At 37.5% G+C, this 20,705-nt stretch overlaps 30 non-coding genes across 30 annotated transcripts; all 30 read right to left on the bottom strand.

The window, feature by feature from the left end:
* Positions 1-354: 354 nt before the first annotated feature.
* Positions 355-427, bottom strand: Trnaf-gaa (transfer RNA phenylalanine (anticodon GAA)). The gene has a single exon. It is a non-coding gene; the product is annotated as a tRNA-Phe (tRNA).
* A 607-nt stretch (positions 428-1,034) lies between these two features.
* Positions 1,035-1,107, bottom strand: Trnaf-gaa (transfer RNA phenylalanine (anticodon GAA)). The gene has a single exon. It is a non-coding gene; the product is annotated as a tRNA-Phe (tRNA).
* Positions 1,108-1,714: 607 nt separating this feature from the next.
* Positions 1,715-1,787, bottom strand: Trnaf-gaa (transfer RNA phenylalanine (anticodon GAA)). Its single transcript has one exon. It is a non-coding gene; the product is annotated as a tRNA-Phe (tRNA).
* A 607-nt stretch (positions 1,788-2,394) lies between these two features.
* Positions 2,395-2,467, bottom strand: Trnaf-gaa (transfer RNA phenylalanine (anticodon GAA)). Its single transcript has one exon. It is a non-coding gene; the product is annotated as a tRNA-Phe (tRNA).
* A 613-nt stretch (positions 2,468-3,080) lies between these two features.
* Positions 3,081-3,153, bottom strand: Trnaf-gaa (transfer RNA phenylalanine (anticodon GAA)). Its single transcript has one exon. It is a non-coding gene; the product is annotated as a tRNA-Phe (tRNA).
* Positions 3,154-3,766: 613 nt separating this feature from the next.
* On the bottom strand, positions 3,767-3,839 carry Trnaf-gaa (transfer RNA phenylalanine (anticodon GAA)). The gene has a single exon. It is a non-coding gene; the product is annotated as a tRNA-Phe (tRNA).
* A 607-nt stretch (positions 3,840-4,446) lies between these two features.
* Positions 4,447-4,519, bottom strand: Trnaf-gaa (transfer RNA phenylalanine (anticodon GAA)). Its single transcript has one exon. It is a non-coding gene; the product is annotated as a tRNA-Phe (tRNA).
* A 607-nt stretch (positions 4,520-5,126) lies between these two features.
* Positions 5,127-5,199, bottom strand: Trnaf-gaa (transfer RNA phenylalanine (anticodon GAA)). Its single transcript has one exon. It is a non-coding gene; the product is annotated as a tRNA-Phe (tRNA).
* Positions 5,200-5,812: 613 nt separating this feature from the next.
* Positions 5,813-5,885, bottom strand: Trnaf-gaa (transfer RNA phenylalanine (anticodon GAA)). Its single transcript has one exon. It is a non-coding gene; the product is annotated as a tRNA-Phe (tRNA).
* A 613-nt stretch (positions 5,886-6,498) lies between these two features.
* Positions 6,499-6,571, bottom strand: Trnaf-gaa (transfer RNA phenylalanine (anticodon GAA)). The gene has a single exon. It is a non-coding gene; the product is annotated as a tRNA-Phe (tRNA).
* Positions 6,572-7,178: 607 nt separating this feature from the next.
* On the bottom strand, positions 7,179-7,251 carry Trnaf-gaa (transfer RNA phenylalanine (anticodon GAA)). Its single transcript has one exon. It is a non-coding gene; the product is annotated as a tRNA-Phe (tRNA).
* A 607-nt stretch (positions 7,252-7,858) lies between these two features.
* On the bottom strand, positions 7,859-7,931 carry Trnaf-gaa (transfer RNA phenylalanine (anticodon GAA)). The gene has a single exon. It is a non-coding gene; the product is annotated as a tRNA-Phe (tRNA).
* A 607-nt stretch (positions 7,932-8,538) lies between these two features.
* Positions 8,539-8,611, bottom strand: Trnaf-gaa (transfer RNA phenylalanine (anticodon GAA)). Its single transcript has one exon. It is a non-coding gene; the product is annotated as a tRNA-Phe (tRNA).
* Positions 8,612-9,218: 607 nt separating this feature from the next.
* Positions 9,219-9,291, bottom strand: Trnaf-gaa (transfer RNA phenylalanine (anticodon GAA)). The gene has a single exon. It is a non-coding gene; the product is annotated as a tRNA-Phe (tRNA).
* A 607-nt stretch (positions 9,292-9,898) lies between these two features.
* On the bottom strand, positions 9,899-9,971 carry Trnaf-gaa (transfer RNA phenylalanine (anticodon GAA)). The gene has a single exon. It is a non-coding gene; the product is annotated as a tRNA-Phe (tRNA).
* A 607-nt stretch (positions 9,972-10,578) lies between these two features.
* Positions 10,579-10,651, bottom strand: Trnaf-gaa (transfer RNA phenylalanine (anticodon GAA)). The gene has a single exon. It is a non-coding gene; the product is annotated as a tRNA-Phe (tRNA).
* A 607-nt stretch (positions 10,652-11,258) lies between these two features.
* Trnaf-gaa (transfer RNA phenylalanine (anticodon GAA)) lies at positions 11,259-11,331 on the bottom strand. Its single transcript has one exon. It is a non-coding gene; the product is annotated as a tRNA-Phe (tRNA).
* A 607-nt stretch (positions 11,332-11,938) lies between these two features.
* Trnaf-gaa (transfer RNA phenylalanine (anticodon GAA)) lies at positions 11,939-12,011 on the bottom strand. The gene has a single exon. It is a non-coding gene; the product is annotated as a tRNA-Phe (tRNA).
* A 607-nt stretch (positions 12,012-12,618) lies between these two features.
* Positions 12,619-12,691, bottom strand: Trnaf-gaa (transfer RNA phenylalanine (anticodon GAA)). Its single transcript has one exon. It is a non-coding gene; the product is annotated as a tRNA-Phe (tRNA).
* A 607-nt stretch (positions 12,692-13,298) lies between these two features.
* On the bottom strand, positions 13,299-13,371 carry Trnaf-gaa (transfer RNA phenylalanine (anticodon GAA)). The gene has a single exon. It is a non-coding gene; the product is annotated as a tRNA-Phe (tRNA).
* A 607-nt stretch (positions 13,372-13,978) lies between these two features.
* Trnaf-gaa (transfer RNA phenylalanine (anticodon GAA)) lies at positions 13,979-14,051 on the bottom strand. The gene has a single exon. It is a non-coding gene; the product is annotated as a tRNA-Phe (tRNA).
* A 607-nt stretch (positions 14,052-14,658) lies between these two features.
* Positions 14,659-14,731, bottom strand: Trnaf-gaa (transfer RNA phenylalanine (anticodon GAA)). Its single transcript has one exon. It is a non-coding gene; the product is annotated as a tRNA-Phe (tRNA).
* A 607-nt stretch (positions 14,732-15,338) lies between these two features.
* Positions 15,339-15,411, bottom strand: Trnaf-gaa (transfer RNA phenylalanine (anticodon GAA)). Its single transcript has one exon. It is a non-coding gene; the product is annotated as a tRNA-Phe (tRNA).
* A 607-nt stretch (positions 15,412-16,018) lies between these two features.
* On the bottom strand, positions 16,019-16,091 carry Trnaf-gaa (transfer RNA phenylalanine (anticodon GAA)). The gene has a single exon. It is a non-coding gene; the product is annotated as a tRNA-Phe (tRNA).
* A 607-nt stretch (positions 16,092-16,698) lies between these two features.
* On the bottom strand, positions 16,699-16,771 carry Trnaf-gaa (transfer RNA phenylalanine (anticodon GAA)). The gene has a single exon. It is a non-coding gene; the product is annotated as a tRNA-Phe (tRNA).
* A 607-nt stretch (positions 16,772-17,378) lies between these two features.
* On the bottom strand, positions 17,379-17,451 carry Trnaf-gaa (transfer RNA phenylalanine (anticodon GAA)). The gene has a single exon. It is a non-coding gene; the product is annotated as a tRNA-Phe (tRNA).
* Positions 17,452-18,058: 607 nt separating this feature from the next.
* On the bottom strand, positions 18,059-18,131 carry Trnaf-gaa (transfer RNA phenylalanine (anticodon GAA)). The gene has a single exon. It is a non-coding gene; the product is annotated as a tRNA-Phe (tRNA).
* A 607-nt stretch (positions 18,132-18,738) lies between these two features.
* On the bottom strand, positions 18,739-18,811 carry Trnaf-gaa (transfer RNA phenylalanine (anticodon GAA)). Its single transcript has one exon. It is a non-coding gene; the product is annotated as a tRNA-Phe (tRNA).
* A 607-nt stretch (positions 18,812-19,418) lies between these two features.
* Trnaf-gaa (transfer RNA phenylalanine (anticodon GAA)) lies at positions 19,419-19,491 on the bottom strand. The gene has a single exon. It is a non-coding gene; the product is annotated as a tRNA-Phe (tRNA).
* Positions 19,492-20,098: 607 nt separating this feature from the next.
* Positions 20,099-20,171, bottom strand: Trnaf-gaa (transfer RNA phenylalanine (anticodon GAA)). Its single transcript has one exon. It is a non-coding gene; the product is annotated as a tRNA-Phe (tRNA).
* Between the last annotated feature and the right edge of the window lie 534 nt (positions 20,172-20,705).

Raw genomic sequence — 20,705 nt, 5'->3', positions numbered from 1 at the left:
TAATACAAAATAAATTATGCTTTCATGAACAAGAAAAACGTTAATGTCTCGTCGACGCTATCTTTTGAACATCAAGATTGACTTGACCATACTTTTGGCATCATAAAGGATCGTCTTCAACGTTACCAACTTGAAGTTAGATTTACGGACAGTTCATGATTTGAAAGACAGCGCCATTCATCTGTCAAATGTGTGTTTTCTTCTCTCGTATATCGTATTAGTTGTCTCTGAAATCTGACGTGCATGACATTAATGTAGCTACATCTATTCATTCTATGGTAAAAACTGTCTTTGGATTATCTTGCAAAAGTGGTGAGTAGCAAAAAATATCCTGCCAGCCGCCGGATTGTTCCGTGCCGGAACCCGGGATTGAACCGGGGGCCTTTAGATCTTCAGTCTAACGCTCTCCCAACTGAGCTATTCCGGCTGACAAGGATTGTTCTCCAATTAGGTGTATTTATTGATATGTAGCATCTACAACCTTGTGCTGATTTTGATATACATGTGAAACTGAAAGAGTGTAAATTAAGAATTTTATTTTCGTGTGTTAGGTGGGTCCTTTGAGCCTCTGGAAAGATCCCTTCTTTACCTGACAGTATAATTTCAAAAAACGTGTTCTAAGAATATTCATGTCTATGTTAATAAGTCCGTGTATTTTGCTCATTATAGGATTTTAGCTTTAATACAAAATAAATTATGCTTTCATGAACAAGAAAAACGTTAATGTCTCGTCGACGCTATCTTTTGAACATCAAGATTGACTTGACCATACTTTTGGCATCATAAAGGATCGTCTTCAACGTTACCAACTTGAAGTTAGATTTACGGACAGTTCATGATTTGAAAGACAGCGCCATTCATCTGTCAAATGTGTGTTTTCTTCTCTCGTATATCGTATTAGTTGTCTCTGAAATCTGACGTGCATGACATTAATGTAGCTACATCTATTCATTCTATGGTAAAAACTGTCTTTGGATTATCTTGCAAAAGTGGTGAGTAGCAAAAAATATCCTGCCAGCCGCCGGATTGTTCCGTGCCGGAACCCGGGATTGAACCGGGGGCCTTTAGATCTTCAGTCTAACGCTCTCCCAACTGAGCTATTCCGGCTGACAAGGATTGTTCTCCAATTAGGTGTATTTATTGATATGTAGCATCTACAACCTTGTGCTGATTTTGATATACATGTGAAACTGAAAGAGTGTAAATTAAGAATTTTATTTTCGTGTGTTAGGTGGGTCCTTTGAGCCTCTGGACAGATCCCTTCTTTACCTGACAGTATAATTTCAAAAAACGTGTTCTAAGAATATTCATGTCTATGTTAATAAGTCCGTGTATTTTGCTCATTATAGGATTTTAGCTTTAATACAAAATAAATTATGCTTTCATGAACAAGAAAAACGTTAATGTCTCGTCGACGCTATCTTTTGAACATCAAGATTGACTTGACCATACTTTTGGCATCATAAAGGATCGTCTTCAACGTTACCAACTTGAAGTTAGATTTACGGACAGTTCATGATTTGAAAGACAGCGCCATTCATCTGTCAAATGTGTGTTTTCTTCTCTCGTATATCGTATTAGTTGTCTCTGAAATCTGACGTGCATGACATTAATGTAGCTACATCTATTCATTCTATGGTAAAAACTGTCTTTGGATTATCTTGCAAAAGTGGTGAGTAGCAAAAAATATCCTGCCAGCCGCCGGATTGTTCCGTGCCGGAACCCGGGATTGAACCGGGGGCCTTTAGATCTTCAGTCTAACGCTCTCCCAACTGAGCTATTCCGGCTGACAAGGATTGTTCTCCAATTAGGTGTATTTATTGATATGTAGCATCTACAACCTTGTGCTGATTTTGATATACATGTGAAACTGAAAGAGTGTAAATTAAGAATTTTATTTTCGTGTGTTAGGTGGGTCCTTTGAGCCTCTGGACAGATCCCTTCTTTACCTGACAGTATAATTTCAAAAAACGTGTTCTAAGAATATTCATGTCTATGTTAATAAGTCCGTGTATTTTGCTCATTATAGGATTTTAGCTTTAATACAAAATAAATTATGCTTTCATGAACAAGAAAAACGTTAATGTCTCGTCGACGCTATCTTTTGAACATCAAGATTGACTTGACCATACTTTTGGCATCATAAAGGATCGTCTTCAACGTTACCAACTTGAAGTTAGATTTACGGACAGTTCATGATTTGAAAGACAGCGCCATTCATCTGTCAAATGTGTGTTTTCTTCTCTCGTATATCGTATTAGTTGTCTCTGAAATCTGACGTGCATGACATTAATGTAGCTACATCTATTCATTCTATGGTAAAAACTGTCTTTGGATTATCTTGCAAAAGTGGTGAGTAGCAAAAAATATCCTGCCAGCCGCCGGATTGTTCCGTGCCGGAACCCGGGATTGAACCGGGGGCCTTTAGATCTTCAGTCTAACGCTCTCCCAACTGAGCTATTCCGGCTGACAAGGATTGTTCTCCAATTAGGTGTATTTATTGATATGTAGCATCTACAACCTTGTGCTGATTTTGATATACATGTGAAACTGAAAGAGTGTAAATTAAGAATTTTATTTTCGTGTGTTAGGTGGGTCCTTTGAGCCTCTGGAAAGATCCCTTCTTTACCTGACAGTATAATTTCAAAAAACGTGTTCTAAGAATATTCATGTCTATGTTATTGTTAATAAGTCCGTGTATTTTGCTCATTATAGGATTTTAGCTTTAATACAAAATAAATTATGCTTTCATGAACAAGAAAAACGTTAATGTCTCGTCGACGCTATCTTTTGAACATCAAGATTGACTTGACCATACTTTTGGCATCATAAAGGATCGTCTTCAACGTTACCAACTTGAAGTTAGATTTACGGACAGTTCATGATTTGAAAGACAGCGCCATTCATCTGTCAAATGTGTGTTTTCTTCTCTCGTATATCGTATTAGTTGTCTCTGAAATCTGACGTGCATGACATTAATGTAGCTACATCTATTCATTCTATGGTAAAAACTGTCTTTGGATTATCTTGCAAAAGTGGTGAGTAGCAAAAAATATCCTGCCAGCCGCCGGATTGTTCCGTGCCGGAACCCGGGATTGAACCGGGGGCCTTTAGATCTTCAGTCTAACGCTCTCCCAACTGAGCTATTCCGGCTGACAAGGATTGTTCTCCAATTAGGTGTATTTATTGATATGTAGCATCTACAACCTTGTGCTGATTTTGATATACATGTGAAACTGAAAGAGTGTAAATTAAGAATTTTATTTTCGTGTGTTAGGTGGGTCCTTTGAGCCTCTGGAAAGATCCCTTCTTTACCTGACAGTATAATTTCAAAAAACGTGTTCTAAGAATATTCATGTCTATGTTATTGTTAATAAGTCCGTGTATTTTGCTCATTATAGGATTTTAGCTTTAATACAAAATAAATTATGCTTTCATGAACAAGAAAAACGTTAATGTCTCGTCGACGCTATCTTTTGAACATCAAGATTGACTTGACCATACTTTTGGCATCATAAAGGATCGTCTTCAACGTTACCAACTTGAAGTTAGATTTACGGACAGTTCATGATTTGAAAGACAGCGCCATTCATCTGTCAAATGTGTGTTTTCTTCTCTCGTATATCGTATTAGTTGTCTCTGAAATCTGACGTGCATGACATTAATGTAGCTACATCTATTCATTCTATGGTAAAAACTGTCTTTGGATTATCTTGCAAAAGTGGTGAGTAGCAAAAAATATCCTGCCAGCCGCCGGATTGTTCCGTGCCGGAACCCGGGATTGAACCGGGGGCCTTTAGATCTTCAGTCTAACGCTCTCCCAACTGAGCTATTCCGGCTGACAAGGATTGTTCTCCAATTAGGTGTATTTATTGATATGTAGCATCTACAACCTTGTGCTGATTTTGATATACATGTGAAACTGAAAGAGTGTAAATTAAGAATTTTATTTTCGTGTGTTAGGTGGGTCCTTTGAGCCTCTGGAAAGATCCCTTCTTTACCTGACAGTATAATTTCAAAAAACGTGTTCTAAGAATATTCATGTCTATGTTAATAAGTCCGTGTATTTTGCTCATTATAGGATTTTAGCTTTAATACAAAATAAATTATGCTTTCATGAACAAGAAAAACGTTAATGTCTCGTCGACGCTATCTTTTGAACATCAAGATTGACTTGACCATACTTTTGGCATCATAAAGGATCGTCTTCAACGTTACCAACTTGAAGTTAGATTTACGGACAGTTCATGATTTGAAAGACAGCGCCATTCATCTGTCAAATGTGTGTTTTCTTCTCTCGTATATCGTATTAGTTGTCTCTGAAATCTGACGTGCATGACATTAATGTAGCTACATCTATTCATTCTATGGTAAAAACTGTCTTTGGATTATCTTGCAAAAGTGGTGAGTAGCAAAAAATATCCTGCCAGCCGCCGGATTGTTCCGTGCCGGAACCCGGGATTGAACCGGGGGCCTTTAGATCTTCAGTCTAACGCTCTCCCAACTGAGCTATTCCGGCTGACAAGGATTGTTCTCCAATTAGGTGTATTTATTGATATGTAGCATCTACAACCTTGTGCTGATTTTGATATACATGTGAAACTGAAAGAGTGTAAATTAAGAATTTTATTTTCGTGTGTTAGGTGGGTCCTTTGAGCCTCTGGACAGATCCCTTCTTTACCTGACAGTATAATTTCAAAAAACGTGTTCTAAGAATATTCATGTCTATGTTAATAAGTCCGTGTATTTTGCTCATTATAGGATTTTAGCTTTAATACAAAATAAATTATGCTTTCATGAACAAGAAAAACGTTAATGTCTCGTCGACGCTATCTTTTGAACATCAAGATTGACTTGACCATACTTTTGGCATCATAAAGGATCGTCTTCAACGTTACCAACTTGAAGTTAGATTTACGGACAGTTCATGATTTGAAAGACAGCGCCATTCATCTGTCAAATGTGTGTTTTCTTCTCTCGTATATCGTATTAGTTGTCTCTGAAATCTGACGTGCATGACATTAATGTAGCTACATCTATTCATTCTATGGTAAAAACTGTCTTTGGATTATCTTGCAAAAGTGGTGAGTAGCAAAAAATATCCTGCCAGCCGCCGGATTGTTCCGTGCCGGAACCCGGGATTGAACCGGGGGCCTTTAGATCTTCAGTCTAACGCTCTCCCAACTGAGCTATTCCGGCTGACAAGGATTGTTCTCCAATTAGGTGTATTTATTGATATGTAGCATCTACAACCTTGTGCTGATTTTGATATACATGTGAAACTGAAAGAGTGTAAATTAAGAATTTTATTTTCGTGTGTTAGGTGGGTCCTTTGAGCCTCTGGAAAGATCCCTTCTTTACCTGACAGTATAATTTCAAAAAACGTGTTCTAAGAATATTCATGTCTATGTTATTGTTAATAAGTCCGTGTATTTTGCTCATTATAGGATTTTAGCTTTAATACAAAATAAATTATGCTTTCATGAACAAGAAAAACGTTAATGTCTCGTCGACGCTATCTTTTGAACATCAAGATTGACTTGACCATACTTTTGGCATCATAAAGGATCGTCTTCAACGTTACCAACTTGAAGTTAGATTTACGGACAGTTCATGATTTGAAAGACAGCGCCATTCATCTGTCAAATGTGTGTTTTCTTCTCTCGTATATCGTATTAGTTGTCTCTGAAATCTGACGTGCATGACATTAATGTAGCTACATCTATTCATTCTATGGTAAAAACTGTCTTTGGATTATCTTGCAAAAGTGGTGAGTAGCAAAAAATATCCTGCCAGCCGCCGGATTGTTCCGTGCCGGAACCCGGGATTGAACCGGGGGCCTTTAGATCTTCAGTCTAACGCTCTCCCAACTGAGCTATTCCGGCTGACAAGGATTGTTCTCCAATTAGGTGTATTTATTGATATGTAGCATCTACAACCTTGTGCTGATTTTGATATACATGTGAAACTGAAAGAGTGTAAATTAAGAATTTTATTTTCGTGTGTTAGGTGGGTCCTTTGAGCCTCTGGAAAGATCCCTTCTTTACCTGACAGTATAATTTCAAAAAACGTGTTCTAAGAATATTCATGTCTATGTTATTGTTAATAAGTCCGTGTATTTTGCTCATTATAGGATTTTAGCTTTAATACAAAATAAATTATGCTTTCATGAACAAGAAAAACGTTAATGTCTCGTCGACGCTATCTTTTGAACATCAAGATTGACTTGACCATACTTTTGGCATCATAAAGGATCGTCTTCAACGTTACCAACTTGAAGTTAGATTTACGGACAGTTCATGATTTGAAAGACAGCGCCATTCATCTGTCAAATGTGTGTTTTCTTCTCTCGTATATCGTATTAGTTGTCTCTGAAATCTGACGTGCATGACATTAATGTAGCTACATCTATTCATTCTATGGTAAAAACTGTCTTTGGATTATCTTGCAAAAGTGGTGAGTAGCAAAAAATATCCTGCCAGCCGCCGGATTGTTCCGTGCCGGAACCCGGGATTGAACCGGGGGCCTTTAGATCTTCAGTCTAACGCTCTCCCAACTGAGCTATTCCGGCTGACAAGGATTGTTCTCCAATTAGGTGTATTTATTGATATGTAGCATCTACAACCTTGTGCTGATTTTGATATACATGTGAAACTGAAAGAGTGTAAATTAAGAATTTTATTTTCGTGTGTTAGGTGGGTCCTTTGAGCCTCTGGAAAGATCCCTTCTTTACCTGACAGTATAATTTCAAAAAACGTGTTCTAAGAATATTCATGTCTATGTTAATAAGTCCGTGTATTTTGCTCATTATAGGATTTTAGCTTTAATACAAAATAAATTATGCTTTCATGAACAAGAAAAACGTTAATGTCTCGTCGACGCTATCTTTTGAACATCAAGATTGACTTGACCATACTTTTGGCATCATAAAGGATCGTCTTCAACGTTACCAACTTGAAGTTAGATTTACGGACAGTTCATGATTTGAAAGACAGCGCCATTCATCTGTCAAATGTGTGTTTTCTTCTCTCGTATATCGTATTAGTTGTCTCTGAAATCTGACGTGCATGACATTAATGTAGCTACATCTATTCATTCTATGGTAAAAACTGTCTTTGGATTATCTTGCAAAAGTGGTGAGTAGCAAAAAATATCCTGCCAGCCGCCGGATTGTTCCGTGCCGGAACCCGGGATTGAACCGGGGGCCTTTAGATCTTCAGTCTAACGCTCTCCCAACTGAGCTATTCCGGCTGACAAGGATTGTTCTCCAATTAGGTGTATTTATTGATATGTAGCATCTACAACCTTGTGCTGATTTTGATATACATGTGAAACTGAAAGAGTGTAAATTAAGAATTTTATTTTCGTGTGTTAGGTGGGTCCTTTGAGCCTCTGGAAAGATCCCTTCTTTACCTGACAGTATAATTTCAAAAAACGTGTTCTAAGAATATTCATGTCTATGTTAATAAGTCCGTGTATTTTGCTCATTATAGGATTTTAGCTTTAATACAAAATAAATTATGCTTTCATGAACAAGAAAAACGTTAATGTCTCGTCGACGCTATCTTTTGAACATCAAGATTGACTTGACCATACTTTTGGCATCATAAAGGATCGTCTTCAACGTTACCAACTTGAAGTTAGATTTACGGACAGTTCATGATTTGAAAGACAGCGCCATTCATCTGTCAAATGTGTGTTTTCTTCTCTCGTATATCGTATTAGTTGTCTCTGAAATCTGACGTGCATGACATTAATGTAGCTACATCTATTCATTCTATGGTAAAAACTGTCTTTGGATTATCTTGCAAAAGTGGTGAGTAGCAAAAAATATCCTGCCAGCCGCCGGATTGTTCCGTGCCGGAACCCGGGATTGAACCGGGGGCCTTTAGATCTTCAGTCTAACGCTCTCCCAACTGAGCTATTCCGGCTGACAAGGATTGTTCTCCAATTAGGTGTATTTATTGATATGTAGCATCTACAACCTTGTGCTGATTTTGATATACATGTGAAACTGAAAGAGTGTAAATTAAGAATTTTATTTTCGTGTGTTAGGTGGGTCCTTTGAGCCTCTGGAAAGATCCCTTCTTTACCTGACAGTATAATTTCAAAAAACGTGTTCTAAGAATATTCATGTCTATGTTAATAAGTCCGTGTATTTTGCTCATTATAGGATTTTAGCTTTAATACAAAATAAATTATGCTTTCATGAACAAGAAAAACGTTAATGTCTCGTCGACGCTATCTTTTGAACATCAAGATTGACTTGACCATACTTTTGGCATCATAAAGGATCGTCTTCAACGTTACCAACTTGAAGTTAGATTTACGGACAGTTCATGATTTGAAAGACAGCGCCATTCATCTGTCAAATGTGTGTTTTCTTCTCTCGTATATCGTATTAGTTGTCTCTGAAATCTGACGTGCATGACATTAATGTAGCTACATCTATTCATTCTATGGTAAAAACTGTCTTTGGATTATCTTGCAAAAGTGGTGAGTAGCAAAAAATATCCTGCCAGCCGCCGGATTGTTCCGTGCCGGAACCCGGGATTGAACCGGGGGCCTTTAGATCTTCAGTCTAACGCTCTCCCAACTGAGCTATTCCGGCTGACAAGGATTGTTCTCCAATTAGGTGTATTTATTGATATGTAGCATCTACAACCTTGTGCTGATTTTGATATACATGTGAAACTGAAAGAGTGTAAATTAAGAATTTTATTTTCGTGTGTTAGGTGGGTCCTTTGAGCCTCTGGAAAGATCCCTTCTTTACCTGACAGTATAATTTCAAAAAACGTGTTCTAAGAATATTCATGTCTATGTTAATAAGTCCGTGTATTTTGCTCATTATAGGATTTTAGCTTTAATACAAAATAAATTATGCTTTCATGAACAAGAAAAACGTTAATGTCTCGTCGACGCTATCTTTTGAACATCAAGATTGACTTGACCATACTTTTGGCATCATAAAGGATCGTCTTCAACGTTACCAACTTGAAGTTAGATTTACGGACAGTTCATGATTTGAAAGACAGCGCCATTCATCTGTCAAATGTGTGTTTTCTTCTCTCGTATATCGTATTAGTTGTCTCTGAAATCTGACGTGCATGACATTAATGTAGCTACATCTATTCATTCTATGGTAAAAACTGTCTTTGGATTATCTTGCAAAAGTGGTGAGTAGCAAAAAATATCCTGCCAGCCGCCGGATTGTTCCGTGCCGGAACCCGGGATTGAACCGGGGGCCTTTAGATCTTCAGTCTAACGCTCTCCCAACTGAGCTATTCCGGCTGACAAGGATTGTTCTCCAATTAGGTGTATTTATTGATATGTAGCATCTACAACCTTGTGCTGATTTTGATATACATGTGAAACTGAAAGAGTGTAAATTAAGAATTTTATTTTCGTGTGTTAGGTGGGTCCTTTGAGCCTCTGGAAAGATCCCTTCTTTACCTGACAGTATAATTTCAAAAAACGTGTTCTAAGAATATTCATGTCTATGTTAATAAGTCCGTGTATTTTGCTCATTATAGGATTTTAGCTTTAATACAAAATAAATTATGCTTTCATGAACAAGAAAAACGTTAATGTCTCGTCGACGCTATCTTTTGAACATCAAGATTGACTTGACCATACTTTTGGCATCATAAAGGATCGTCTTCAACGTTACCAACTTGAAGTTAGATTTACGGACAGTTCATGATTTGAAAGACAGCGCCATTCATCTGTCAAATGTGTGTTTTCTTCTCTCGTATATCGTATTAGTTGTCTCTGAAATCTGACGTGCATGACATTAATGTAGCTACATCTATTCATTCTATGGTAAAAACTGTCTTTGGATTATCTTGCAAAAGTGGTGAGTAGCAAAAAATATCCTGCCAGCCGCCGGATTGTTCCGTGCCGGAACCCGGGATTGAACCGGGGGCCTTTAGATCTTCAGTCTAACGCTCTCCCAACTGAGCTATTCCGGCTGACAAGGATTGTTCTCCAATTAGGTGTATTTATTGATATGTAGCATCTACAACCTTGTGCTGATTTTGATATACATGTGAAACTGAAAGAGTGTAAATTAAGAATTTTATTTTCGTGTGTTAGGTGGGTCCTTTGAGCCTCTGGAAAGATCCCTTCTTTACCTGACAGTATAATTTCAAAAAACGTGTTCTAAGAATATTCATGTCTATGTTAATAAGTCCGTGTATTTTGCTCATTATAGGATTTTAGCTTTAATACAAAATAAATTATGCTTTCATGAACAAGAAAAACGTTAATGTCTCGTCGACGCTATCTTTTGAACATCAAGATTGACTTGACCATACTTTTGGCATCATAAAGGATCGTCTTCAACGTTACCAACTTGAAGTTAGATTTACGGACAGTTCATGATTTGAAAGACAGCGCCATTCATCTGTCAAATGTGTGTTTTCTTCTCTCGTATATCGTATTAGTTGTCTCTGAAATCTGACGTGCATGACATTAATGTAGCTACATCTATTCATTCTATGGTAAAAACTGTCTTTGGATTATCTTGCAAAAGTGGTGAGTAGCAAAAAATATCCTGCCAGCCGCCGGATTGTTCCGTGCCGGAACCCGGGATTGAACCGGGGGCCTTTAGATCTTCAGTCTAACGCTCTCCCAACTGAGCTATTCCGGCTGACAAGGATTGTTCTCCAATTAGGTGTATTTAGTGATATGTAGCATCTACAACCTTGTGCTGATTTTGATATACATGTGAAACTGAAAGAGTGTAAATTAAGAATTTTATTTTCGTGTGTTAGGTGGGTCCTTTGAGCCTCTGGAAAGATCCCTTCTTTACCTGACAGTATAATTTCAAAAAACGTGTTCTAAGAATATTCATGTCTATGTTAATAAGTCCGTGTATTTTGCTCATTATAGGATTTTAGCTTTAATACAAAATAAATTATGCTTTCATGAACAAGAAAAACGTTAATGTCTCGTCGACGCTATCTTTTGAACATCAAGATTGACTTGACCATACTTTTGGCATCATAAAGGATCGTCTTCAACGTTACCAACTTGAAGTTAGATTTACGGACAGTTCATGATTTGAAAGACAGCGCCATTCATCTGTCAAATGTGTGTTTTCTTCTCTCGTATATCGTATTAGTTGTCTCTGAAATCTGACGTGCATGACATTAATGTAGCTACATCTATTCATTCTATGGTAAAAACTGTCTTTGGATTATCTTGCAAAAGTGGTGAGTAGCAAAAAATATCCTGCCAGCCGCCGGATTGTTCCGTGCCGGAACCCGGGATTGAACCGGGGGCCTTTAGATCTTCAGTCTAACGCTCTCCCAACTGAGCTATTCCGGCTGACAAGGATTGTTCTCCAATTAGGTGTATTTATTGATATGTAGCATCTACAACCTTGTGCTGATTTTGATATACATGTGAAACTGAAAGAGTGTAAATTAAGAATTTTATTTTCGTGTGTTAGGTGGGTCCTTTGAGCCTCTGGAAAGATCCCTTCTTTACCTGACAGTATAATTTCAAAAAACGTGTTCTAAGAATATTCATGTCTATGTTAATAAGTCCGTGTATTTTGCTCATTATAGGATTTTAGCTTTAATACAAAATAAATTATGCTTTCATGAACAAGAAAAACGTTAATGTCTCGTCGACGCTATCTTTTGAACATCAAGATTGACTTGACCATACTTTTGGCATCATAAAGGATCGTCTTCAACGTTACCAACTTGAAGTTAGATTTACGGACAGTTCATGATTTGAAAGACAGCGCCATTCATCTGTCAAATGTGTGTTTTCTTCTCTCGTATATCGTATTAGTTGTCTCTGAAATCTGACGTGCATGACATTAATGTAGCTACATCTATTCATTCTATGGTAAAAACTGTCTTTGGATTATCTTGCAAAAGTGGTGAGTAGCAAAAAATATCCTGCCAGCCGCCGGATTGTTCCGTGCCGGAACCCGGGATTGAACCGGGGGCCTTTAGATCTTCAGTCTAACGCTCTCCCAACTGAGCTATTCCGGCTGACAAGGATTGTTCTCCAATTAGGTGTATTTATTGATATGTAGCATCTACAACCTTGTGCTGATTTTGATATACATGTGAAACTGAAAGAGTGTAAATTAAGAATTTTATTTTCGTGTGTTAGGTGGGTCCTTTGAGCCTCTGGAAAGATCCCTTCTTTACCTGACAGTATAATTTCAAAAAACGTGTTCTAAGAATATTCATGTCTATGTTAATAAGTCCGTGTATTTTGCTCATTATAGGATTTTAGCTTTAATACAAAATAAATTATGCTTTCATGAACAAGAAAAACGTTAATGTCTCGTCGACGCTATCTTTTGAACATCAAGATTGACTTGACCATACTTTTGGCATCATAAAGGATCGTCTTCAACGTTACCAACTTGAAGTTAGATTTACGGACAGTTCATGATTTGAAAGACAGCGCCATTCATCTGTCAAATGTGTGTTTTCTTCTCTCGTATATCGTATTAGTTGTCTCTGAAATCTGACGTGCATGACATTAATGTAGCTACATCTATTCATTCTATGGTAAAAACTGTCTTTGGATTATCTTGCAAAAGTGGTGAGTAGCAAAAAATATCCTGCCAGCCGCCGGATTGTTCCGTGCCGGAACCCGGGATTGAACCGGGGGCCTTTAGATCTTCAGTCTAACGCTCTCCCAACTGAGCTATTCCGGCTGACAAGGATTGTTCTCCAATTAGGTGTATTTATTGATATGTAGCATCTACAACCTTGTGCTGATTTTGATATACATGTGAAACTGAAAGAGTGTAAATTAAGAATTTTATTTTCGTGTGTTAGGTGGGTCCTTTGAGCCTCTGGAAAGATCCCTTCTTTACCTGACAGTATAATTTCAAAAAACGTGTTCTAAGAATATTCATGTCTATGTTAATAAGTCCGTGTATTTTGCTCATTATAGGATTTTAGCTTTAATACAAAATAAATTATGCTTTCATGAACAAGAAAAACGTTAATGTCTCGTCGACGCTATCTTTTGAACATCAAGATTGACTTGACCATACTTTTGGCATCATAAAGGATCGTCTTCAACGTTACCAACTTGAAGTTAGATTTACGGACAGTTCATGATTTGAAAGACAGCGCCATTCATCTGTCAAATGTGTGTTTTCTTCTCTCGTATATCGTATTAGTTGTCTCTGAAATCTGACGTGCATGACATTAATGTAGCTACATCTATTCATTCTATGGTAAAAACTGTCTTTGGATTATCTTGCAAAAGTGGTGAGTAGCAAAAAATATCCTGCCAGCCGCCGGATTGTTCCGTGCCGGAACCCGGGATTGAACCGGGGGCCTTTAGATCTTCAGTCTAACGCTCTCCCAACTGAGCTATTCCGGCTGACAAGGATTGTTCTCCAATTAGGTGTATTTATTGATATGTAGCATCTACAACCTTGTGCTGATTTTGATATACATGTGAAACTGAAAGAGTGTAAATTAAGAATTTTATTTTCGTGTGTTAGGTGGGTCCTTTGAGCCTCTGGAAAGATCCCTTCTTTACCTGACAGTATAATTTCAAAAAACGTGTTCTAAGAATATTCATGTCTATGTTAATAAGTCCGTGTATTTTGCTCATTATAGGATTTTAGCTTTAATACAAAATAAATTATGCTTTCATGAACAAGAAAAACGTTAATGTCTCGTCGACGCTATCTTTTGAACATCAAGATTGACTTGACCATACTTTTGGCATCATAAAGGATCGTCTTCAACGTTACCAACTTGAAGTTAGATTTACGGACAGTTCATGATTTGAAAGACAGCGCCATTCATCTGTCAAATGTGTGTTTTCTTCTCTCGTATATCGTATTAGTTGTCTCTGAAATCTGACGTGCATGACATTAATGTAGCTACATCTATTCATTCTATGGTAAAAACTGTCTTTGGATTATCTTGCAAAAGTGGTGAGTAGCAAAAAATATCCTGCCAGCCGCCGGATTGTTCCGTGCCGGAACCCGGGATTGAACCGGGGGCCTTTAGATCTTCAGTCTAACGCTCTCCCAACTGAGCTATTCCGGCTGACAAGGATTGTTCTCCAATTAGGTGTATTTATTGATATGTAGCATCTACAACCTTGTGCTGATTTTGATATACATGTGAAACTGAAAGAGTGTAAATTAAGAATTTTATTTTCGTGTGTTAGGTGGGTCCTTTGAGCCTCTGGAAAGATCCCTTCTTTACCTGACAGTATAATTTCAAAAAACGTGTTCTAAGAATATTCATGTCTATGTTAATAAGTCCGTGTATTTTGCTCATTATAGGATTTTAGCTTTAATACAAAATAAATTATGCTTTCATGAACAAGAAAAACGTTAATGTCTCGTCGACGCTATCTTTTGAACATCAAGATTGACTTGACCATACTTTTGGCATCATAAAGGATCGTCTTCAACGTTACCAACTTGAAGTTAGATTTACGGACAGTTCATGATTTGAAAGACAGCGCCATTCATCTGTCAAATGTGTGTTTTCTTCTCTCGTATATCGTATTAGTTGTCTCTGAAATCTGACGTGCATGACATTAATGTAGCTACATCTATTCATTCTATGGTAAAAACTGTCTTTGGATTATCTTGCAAAAGTGGTGAGTAGCAAAAAATATCCTGCCAGCCGCCGGATTGTTCCGTGCCGGAACCCGGGATTGAACCGGGGGCCTTTAGATCTTCAGTCTAACGCTCTCCCAACTGAGCTATTCCGGCTGACAAGGATTGTTCTCCAATTAGGTGTATTTAGTGATATGTAGCATCTACAACCTTGTGCTGATTTTGATATACATGTGAAACTGAAAGAGTGTAAATTAAGAATTTTATTTTCGTGTGTTAGGTGGGTCCTTTGAGCCTCTGGAAAGATCCCTTCTTTACCTGACAGTATAATTTCAAAAAACGTGTTCTAAGAATATTCATGTCTATGTTAATAAGTCCGTGTATTTTGCTCATTATAGGATTTTAGCTTTAATACAAAATAAATTATGCTTTCATGAACAAGAAAAACGTTAATGTCTCGTCGACGCTATCTTTTGAACATCAAGATTGACTTGACCATACTTTTGGCATCATAAAGGATCGTCTTCAACGTTACCAACTTGAAGTTAGATTTACGGACAGTTCATGATTTGAAAGACAGCGCCATTCATCTGTCAAATGTGTGTTTTCTTCTCTCGTATATCGTATTAGTTGTCTCTGAAATCTGACGTGCATGACATTAATGTAGCTACATCTATTCATTCTATGGTAAAAACTGTCTTTGGATTATCTTGCAAAAGTGGTGAGTAGCAAAAAATATCCTGCCAGCCGCCGGATTGTTCCGTGCCGGAACCCGGGATTGAACCGGGGGCCTTTAGATCTTCAGTCTAACGCTCTCCCAACTGAGCTATTCCGGCTGACAAGGATTGTTCTCCAATTAGGTGTATTTATTGATATGTAGCATCTACAACCTTGTGCTGATTTTGATATACATGTGAAACTGAAAGAGTGTAAATTAAGAATTTTATTTTCGTGTGTTAGGTGGGTCCTTTGAGCCTCTGGAAAGATCCCTTCTTTACCTGACAGTATAATTTCAAAAAACGTGTTCTAAGAATATTCATGTCTATGTTAATAAGTCCGTGTATTTTGCTCATTATAGGATTTTAGCTTTAATACAAAATAAATTATGCTTTCATGAACAAGAAAAACGTTAATGTCTCGTCGACGCTATCTTTTGAACATCAAGATTGACTTGACCATACTTTTGGCATCATAAAGGATCGTCTTCAACGTTACCAACTTGAAGTTAGATTTACGGACAGTTCATGATTTGAAAGACAGCGCCATTCATCTGTCAAATGTGTGTTTTCTTCTCTCGTATATCGTATTAGTTGTCTCTGAAATCTGACGTGCATGACATTAATGTAGCTACATCTATTCATTCTATGGTAAAAACTGTCTTTGGATTATCTTGCAAAAGTGGTGAGTAGCAAAAAATATCCTGCCAGCCGCCGGATTGTTCCGTGCCGGAACCCGGGATTGAACCGGGGGCCTTTAGATCTTCAGTCTAACGCTCTCCCAACTGAGCTATTCCGGCTGACAAGGATTGTTCTCCAATTAGGTGTATTTAGTGATATGTAGCATCTACAACCTTGTGCTGATTTTGATATACATGTGAAACTGAAAGAGTGTAAATTAAGAATTTTATTTTCGTGTGTTAGGTGGGTCCTTTGAGCCTCTGGAAAGATCCCTTCTTTACCTGACAGTATAATTTCAAAAAACGTGTTCTAAGAATATTCATGTCTATGTTAATAAGTCCGTGTATTTTGCTCATTATAGGATTTTAGCTTTAATACAAAATAAATTATGCTTTCATGAACAAGAAAAACGTTAATGTCTCGTCGACGCTATCTTTTGAACATCAAGATTGACTTGACCATACTTTTGGCATCATAAAGGATCGTCTTCAACGTTACCAACTTGAAGTTAGATTTACGGACAGTTCATGATTTGAAAGACAGCGCCATTCATCTGTCAAATGTGTGTTTTCTTCTCTCGTATATCGTATTAGTTGTCTCTGAAATCTGACGTGCATGACATTAATGTAGCTACATCTATTCATTCTATGGTAAAAACTGTCTTTGGATTATCTTGCAAAAGTGGTGAGTAGCAAAAAATATCCTGCCAGCCGCCGGATTGTTCCGTGCCGGAACCCGGGATTGAACCGGGGGCCTTTAGATCTTCAGTCTAACGCTCTCCCAACTGAGCTATTCCGGCTGACAAGGATTGTTCTCCAATTAGGTGTATTTATTGATATGTAGCATCTACAACCTTGTGCTGATTTTGATATACATGTGAAACTGAAAGAGTGTAAATTAAGAATTTTATTTTCGTGTGTTAGGTGGGTCCTTTGAGCCTCTGGAAAGATCCCTTCTTTACCTGACAGTATAATTTCAAAAAACGTGTTCTAAGAATATTCATGTCTATGTTAATAAGTCCGTGTATTTTGCTCATTATAGGATTTTAGCTTTAATACAAAATAAATTATGCTTTCATGAACAAGAAAAACGTTAATGTCTCGTCGACGCTATCTTTTGAACATCAAGATTGACTTGACCATACTTTTGGCATCATAAAGGATCGTCTTCAACGTTACCAACTTGAAGTTAGATTTACGGACAGTTCATGATTTGAAAGACAGCGCCATTCATCTGTCAAATGTGTGTTTTCTTCTCTCGTATATCGTATTAGTTGTCTCTGAAATCTGACGTGCATGACATTAATGTAGATACATCTATTCATTCTATGGTAAAAACTGTCTTTGGATTATCTTGCAAAAGTGGTGAGTAGCAAAAAATATCCTGCCAGCCGCCGGATTGTTCCGTGCCGGAACCCGGGATTGAACCGGGGGCCTTTAGATCTTCAGTCTAACGCTCTCCCAACTGAGCTATTCCGGCTGACAAGGATTGTTCTCCAATTAGGTGTATTTATTGATATGTAGCATCTACAACCTTGTGCTGATTTTGATATACATGTGAAACTGAAAGAGTGTAAATTAAGAATTTTATTTTCGTGTGTTAGGTGGGTCCTTTGAGCCTCTGGAAAGATCCCTTCTTTACCTGACAGTATAATTTCAAAAAACGTGTTCTAAGAATATTCATGTCTATGTTAATAAGTCCGTGTATTTTGCTCATTATAGGATTTTAGCTTTAATACAAAATAAATTATGCTTTCATGAACAAGAAAAACGTTAATGTCTCGTCGACGCTATCTTTTGAACATCAAGATTGACTTGACCATACTTTTGGCATCATAAAGGATCGTCTTCAACGTTACCAACTTGAAGTTAGATTTACGGACAGTTCATGATTTGAAAGACAGCGCCATTCATCTGTCAAATGTGTGTTTTCTTCTCTCGTATATCGTATTAGTTGTCTCTGAAATCTGACGTGCATGACATTAATGTAGCTACATCTATTCATTCTATGGTAAAAACTGTCTTTGGATTATCTTGCAAAAGTGGTGAGTAGCAAAAAATATCCTGCCAGCCGCCGGATTGTTCCGTGCCGGAACCCGGGATTGAACCGGGGGCCTTTAGATCTTCAGTCTAACGCTCTCCCAACTGAGCTATTCCGGCTGACAAGGATTGTTCTCCAATTAGGTGTATTTATTGATATGTAGCATCTACAACCTTGTGCTGATTTTGATATACATGTGAAACTGAAAGAGTGTAAATTAAGAATTTTATTTTCGTGTGTTAGGTGGGTCCTTTGAGCCTCTGGAAAGATCCCTTCTTTACCTGACAGTATAATTTCAAAAAACGTGTTCTAAGAATATTCATGTCTATGTTAATAAGTCCGTGTATTTTGCTCATTATAGGATTTTAGCTTTATTACAAAATAAATTATGCTTTCATGAACAAGAAAAACGTTAATGTCTCGTCGACGCTATCTTTTGAACATCAAGATTGACTTGACCATACTTTTGGCATCATAAAGGATCGTCTTCAACGTTACCAACTTGAAGTTAGATTTACGGACAGTTCATGATTTGAAAGACAGCGCCATTCATCTGTCAAATGTGTGTTTTCTTCTCTCGTATATCGTATTAGTTGTCTCTGAAATCTGACGTGCATGACATTAATGTAGCTACATCTATTCATTCTATGGTAAAAACTGTCTTTGGATTATCTTGCAAAAGTGGTGAGTAGCAAAAAATATCCTGCCAGCCGCCGGATTGTTCCGTGCCGGAACCCGGGATTGAACCGGGGGCCTTTAGATCTTCAGTCTAACGCTCTCCCAACTGAGCTATTCCGGCTGACAAGGATTGTTCTCCAATTAGGTGTATTTATTGATATGTAGCATCTACAACCTTGTGCTGATTTTGATATACATGTGAAACTGAAAGAGTGTAAATTAAGAATTTTATTTTCGTGTGTTAGGTGGGTCCTTTGAGCCTCTGGAAAGATCCCTTCTTTACCTGACAGTATAATTTCAAAAAACGTGTTCTAAGAATATTCATGTCTATGTTAATAAGTCCGTGTATTTTGCTCATTATAGGATTTTAGCTTTAATACAAAATAAATTATGCTTTCATGAACAAGAAAAACGTTAATGTCTCGTCGACGCTATCTTTTGAACATCAAGATTGACTTGACCATACTTTTGGCATCATAAAGGATCGTCTTCAACGTTACCAACTTGAAGTTAGATTTACGGACAGTTCATGATTTGAAAGACAGCGCCATTCATCTGTCAAATGTGTGTTTTCTTCTCTCGTATATCGTATTAGTTGTCTCTGAAATCTGACGTGCATGACATTAATGTAGCTACATCTATTCATTCTATGGTAAAAACTGTCTTTGGATTAGCTTGCAAAAGTGGTGAGTAGCAAAAAATATCCTGCCAGCCGCCGGATTGTTCCGTGCCGGAACCCGGGATTGAACCGGGGGCCTTTAGATCTTCAGTCTAACGCTCTCCCAACTGAGCTATTCCGGCTGACAAGGATTGTTCTCCAATTAGGTGTATTTATTGATATGTAGCATCTACAACCTTGTGCTGATTTTGATATACATGTGAAACTGAAAGAGTGTAAATTAAGAATTTTATTTTCGTGTGTTAGGTGGGTCCTTTGAGCCTCTGGAAAGATCCCTTCTTTACCTGACAGTATAATTTCAAAAAACGTGTTCTAAGAATATTCATGTCTATGTTAATAAGTCCGTGTATTTTGCTCATTATAGGATTTTAGCTTTAATACAAAATAAATTATGCTTTCATGAACAAGAAAAACGTTAATGTCTCGTCGACGCTATCTTTTGAACATCAAGATTGACTTGACCATACTTTTGGCATCATAAAGGATCGTCTTCAACGTTACCAACTTGAAGTTAGATTTACGGACAGTTCATGATTTGAAAGACAGCGCCATTCATCTGTCAAATGTGTGTTTTCTTCTCTCGTATATCGTATTAGTTGTCTCTGAAATCTGACGTGCATGACATTAATGTAGCTACATCTATTCATTCTATGGTAAAAACTGTCTTTGGATTATCTTGCAAAAGTGGTGAGTAGCAAAAAATATCCTGCCAGCCGCCGGATTGTTCCGTGCCGGAACCCGGGATTGAACCGGGGGCCTTTAGATCTTCAGTCTAACGCTCTCCCAACTGAGCTATTCCGGCTGACAAGGATTGTTCTCCAATTAGGTGTATTTATTGATATGTAGCATCTACAACCTTGTGCTGATTTTGATATACATGTGAAACTGAAAGAGTGTAAATTAAGAATTTTATTTTCGTGTGTTAGGTGGGTCCTTTGAGCCTCTGGAAAGATCCCTTCTTTACCTGACAGTATAATTTCAAAAAACGTGTTCTAAGAATATTCATGTCTATGTTAATAAGTCCGTGTATTTTGCTCATTATAGGATTTTAGCTTTAATACAAAATAAATTATGCTTTCATGAACAAGAAAAACGTTAATGTCTCGTCGACGCTATCTTTTGAACATCAAGATTGACTTGACCATACTTTTGGCATCATAAAGGATCGTCTTCAACGTTACCAACTTGAAGTTAGATTTACGGACAGTTCATGATTTGAAAGACAGCGCCATTCATCTGTCAAATGTGTGTTTTCTTCTCTCGTATATCGTATTAGTTGTCTCTGAAATCTGACGTGCATGACATTAATGTAGCTACATCTATTCATTCTATGGTA

The sequence above is a fragment of the Mytilus californianus genome, unplaced genomic scaffold, assembly GCF_021869535.1.
Source record: "Mytilus californianus isolate M0D057914Y unplaced genomic scaffold, xbMytCali1.0.p SCAF_14, whole genome shotgun sequence".
In the NCBI taxonomy this organism is placed as follows: Eukaryota; Metazoa; Mollusca; class Bivalvia; order Mytilida; family Mytilidae; genus Mytilus; species Mytilus californianus.
Note: the sequence above shows the minus strand (reverse complement) of the source record. Positions and strands in the feature narration are given on the sequence as shown.